At 45.2% G+C, this 4,390-nt stretch overlaps 1 long non-coding RNA gene across 1 annotated transcript; it reads right to left on the bottom strand.

Annotated features, from left to right (window-relative positions):
* Positions 1–650: 650 nt before the first annotated feature.
* LOC134460322 (uncharacterized) lies at positions 651–3,853 on the bottom strand. Its single transcript, XR_010037058.1, has 3 exons — positions 3,815–3,853; positions 2,003–2,094; positions 651–1,452 (listed from the first exon to the last, which is right to left on the bottom strand). It is a non-coding gene; the product is annotated as an uncharacterized LOC134460322 (long non-coding RNA).
* Positions 3,854–4,390: the final 537 nt, after the last annotated feature.

Genomic DNA, 4,390 nt, shown 5'->3' with positions numbered 1-4,390 from the left:
CAAAGTGTACCCAGTCAGAAGTGAACTGTACGGAGACCTTTATTGACATGGTTTCAGTACGGTTCGCTAATGAGTCCGGACGCACCTCAAAAGTCTAACGTGCAGGCAAGATCACCCCGTTTCTCTTTGTAATATTTAGGTGTGAAAATGCCCTGAAGCATCCATAAGGATACACACTCAGGAAAATGCTAATTAATTCTTTTGACGTTTACCACAATAAGGTGACTTGAAGATGTCTCCCTCCGGCTGTTTTGGCAAAGTTGTCAAATATAATTGGAAGGAGGGAGCAATTTTGTGCCAGCAGATATAAACCTGTCTTCATTAACCTGATCGCTGTTTTTGGAGATCATCACAGAGGGTCTTGAAAGGTCTTGTCATGGCCAGAAACATCTAGTTATTATTTTAGGTGATCATGTAGTCATGGTGGGTTTTTTTCAACCATGCACGTCAATGTTCCAGTATGAAAACATGCCACAAGAGCTTGTTGTTTTTTGAAAGCCGTTCACCATCATTATTGGAGTCATTCATTTATACTGTGCTAATGTTCACGTTTATAGTATGCAGGCTCAGCTTGAGAAAATGTGCAGAGATAGAAGCAAACACTTCTGGTTGTTTATTCAACACTTGGCAAACACATACACACACACACACACTTCTGACAGTATAGTCTTAATTTTCTCTGGAATAAGATAATTTGGTGGTTTGTTTTGAACAATAGACAGCATCACTATTTGTCCCTCCTACAGTGATGTCTTGTTTCTCTTTTTAAAATATCCGCCTCCCCAGGGTGCTATTGCCTCCCATAGAGAGAAAGCCAGCAGGAGGGGTGATCACCTCTCAGCAGGGTCCTATTGCCCTCTCTGGGGTCCAATTGCCCTCTCTGGAGAGAAAGCCTGCAGGATTGGGTTGATCACCTCTCAGCTTACAGAGGCAAGTCATTCAGGTTCACTCTTCGTCACCCAGCAGCCTATGGAGGCATGTCGAGAGACATCTAAAGCCAATTGGAGACGGGAAGAGAGGAGAGGGGAGACATGGAGGGGAGAGGGGAGATGTGGAGGGGAGATACCGTGTGTCTCACTGATGCGGGCGATTGTGTGCCGCTGCCACTGCTGGTAAAGCCACTCCATCACATCAGGTTCCCGAAAAAAGTCATGGATTGAGTGGTGGGAAACCTTTTACTATGGGAGGCATAAAGTTTCACAATATTTCACTCATGTGGAGGCCTCAAGGTCCTTTGATGGTCAGACCCTCAGCCGTCAGATGCCTGGTGGAACTGTCCAGGGGTGCCGGCCGACAGGGGGGGACAAAGGGAACATTTGTCCCGGGCCCAGGGAGAAGGGGGGGCCAGAATTGGGTCCTCATTACAGTATGTATTGAGCTGGGGGGCCCTTTCAGACTACTTTGTCCTGGGCCTGGCCGAAGCTGTCAGCAGCCCTGGAAATGACCATCCAGCTAGGGGGGAAAAAATCACAATATCGGTAAGAGACAGTAATCAATATCACAGTATCATGCTGGATATGATATGACCCCTCCCCTCTCCCTTCATCCAGTAAACGGTAAACGATTTAAGGCTTTTTGATGTTTTTTTGTGATATTAATGTCAGCTATTATGCTGAAAGTTGCCAATTCAGATTCAGATTTCAGTTTGCTATGCAGTGGGCCATGGTGGCTGGATCCAATAAGAATTCATAAACTGCCTGTGGCCCTCCAGGGGCTGGTGCTTCAATCTGATTGGAGGATCCAAGAGCTCTGTGCTGTACAGGCAACACACAAGTGCCAACATCGCTCTGTCACACACACACACACACACACACACACACACACACACACACACACACACACACACACACACACACACGCACGCGCACACGCACACGCACACGCACACGCACACGCACACACACACACACACACACACACAAAGAGAGAGAGAGAGATACAAAAAAGACACTCACAAACAGACACCACACTGACAGTAGCTTTCCCCCACAAAGATACTCACTGCTCTTCATCGCAACAGCCCCCACACTCTGACCCCCAGCGCGGCTCCTGATGGAAATCTAGCCAAGCATCACAGGCAATTTTGAAACCCCACTGTAAACAGACAGAAGTGCTCTTCAGAGAAGTGCAGTGGGGGAACCTTGTGGAGGAGCGATGGGAGGGATGGTGGCAGCAGACAAAGAAATGGAACAGGTCGGATGTGAGAGGCCCATTCAGATGCACAGATCCTCACACTGTCCCAGTTTTTTGGATTTCCCCTGCATTTCAGCATAGCCTACTGAAAATGTAGGTAGGTAGGTTAAAAAAAACAACAACCTGTCTACACAGCAGTCCCACTTGTGCTCTGAATATCTCAGTTTTTTGTTTATTTGTTTGCTTGTTTTCTGCCAAAATACCCAAACACCATAACATTTTGGTTGTGCTATTTTTGGCAAGTTGTACGTATGTGTGAACTGTGTGTGTGTTTGTGTGCACTATGTGCATCCGTGCATGCATGTGTGTGTGTGCGTGCACGCATGTGTGTGTGTGTGTGTGTGTGTGTGTGCGTGCGTGCGTGTGTGTGTGCATGCGTGCATATGTGTGTATGCGTGCATGTGTGTGTGTGTGTGTGTGTGTGTGTGTGTGTGTGTGTGTGTGTGTGTGTGTGTGAAAAAGATAACAAAGAGCTGGAGGCAGAAAGACAAAAGAGGAGACAGAGATACTGAGAAAGAATAAAGAACCCTGTATTAATCTGAAGATAAAGCTGCATGACTCCCCAGGGGACGCAGTATTGCCAAACATCACCGGCGGCAACGTTTGTTTGTGCCCATGAAATGTCGATAAAACACAATATAGAAGCGCATTCTGCTCGCTCATGTTGCTCTATCATCTGCCATTGTTCGCATCTCACGGTTTTAAAAGGTGCTTGTGATGTACTGACTCACCATGACTGGAATTATGGGTATGCTCTGACTTTCATGGTAGGCTTAGTTATGGTGTCTTGGGGATTCTAAGAATAGAGTCTAGGGACCTAAAGAACCAGGTTGGCTTCTGTAGGTTAATTAACCAAGGTTTATCATTCAACCACGCTCTTTAAATACAGTCTCTCCCTCTCTCTCTCTCTCTCTCTCTCTCTCTCTCTCTCTCTCTCTCTCTCTCTCTCTCATGCAATGAGTAATATTACCTATTTCATGAACAATAAGCTTAACTTTAGACTGGATTTAGGTTGGCCCTAAAACAATACAGGAGGTAGGACTAACCTGAATTATGAGAAACTACTTCTGAGTTTGCTTTTGTCTCGGTGAGCTACAGTATGAAAAGGGCAACAATATCACTGTCTCTCATTGTATATTCACATATACTGTATGTATATTCATGTCAGATTATTTGGCATTGTTGTCTCAGCCTATTTCTACTCTGAGACCATGTTACCTAGGATACAAATGTTGCTGCGACCGACGCCTGTGGCAACGTTTGTTTGTGCCCATGAAATGTCAATAAAACACATTATAGAACAGCAGTGATTTTCTTCTGCCTCATTGTGCTTTCTTATTTGCCATTGTTCACATCTCTCTGAAAAGTTGGTGTGATGCACAGCCTACGGAAGACATACTATTGGCCCGAATATAAGACGATCCTGAGAGCCCCCATTTTCAGGCTCATGTTTTGGGGACAAAGGTTTTTTGAAGACTAAATTTTGTTTCACATTGGAAAATTCTTTGAAAATGCAGTTTTTAGTTTGCTAGAAAATGTGAGGCTTTTTACATAGAACACATTTCACAATATACTTTTCATGAAATTTTCATGATAAAAGACAACAGATGGCTACTCATACCCTTTTCCTTTCTTCGCTCACTTTACCTGTCAGGCGCCATAGGCACCGACAGCCACCTGGACACGCCTGTTCTAAGTGTGACGCAACATAGCCACACTCAGAGCATTAGTCTGCGCCAGCCAGGCAACCAGTCCAGTAGAGATAGGCTATATTGTGCAATGCACAGATTTTGCGAAATGCTTGGTTGACAGCAATATCTAGCCTAACCAGCAGCCGTCTCGCCAAATCGCCGTTCATTTTATGCATTCAAAGTTTTCCGTTGGACTGTAGAAACCGAATGTGACCAAAAGCAGATTGACGCATTGCATTTGAAACCCATGCGCTGCCTCAGCACCACATCGACATTAGAAGTCCGAATGGCATTCATTTCGTGCCAAGGGTAACCCTGTTAGTGATTTTATATGAACAAGACAGTGGCTGGATCTCAAATGGTGCACTTGTGCACTTCGGGCACTATGTTTCAGTGCGTAACTAATACGGCATGCACACTGAAACATGAACACTAAAGTGCACAAGTGCACCATTTGAGATTCAGCCCAAGTCTCTTGCCCTAACCATCGCGTTGACATTGACAGT

The sequence above is a fragment of the Engraulis encrasicolus genome, chromosome 12 (genome assembly GCF_034702125.1).
Source record: "Engraulis encrasicolus isolate BLACKSEA-1 chromosome 12, IST_EnEncr_1.0, whole genome shotgun sequence".
Classification (NCBI taxonomy): domain Eukaryota; kingdom Metazoa; phylum Chordata; class Actinopteri; order Clupeiformes; family Engraulidae; genus Engraulis; species Engraulis encrasicolus.
The sequence above is the reverse complement of the archived record's forward strand: the minus strand, read 5'-3'. Positions and strand labels throughout refer to the sequence as shown.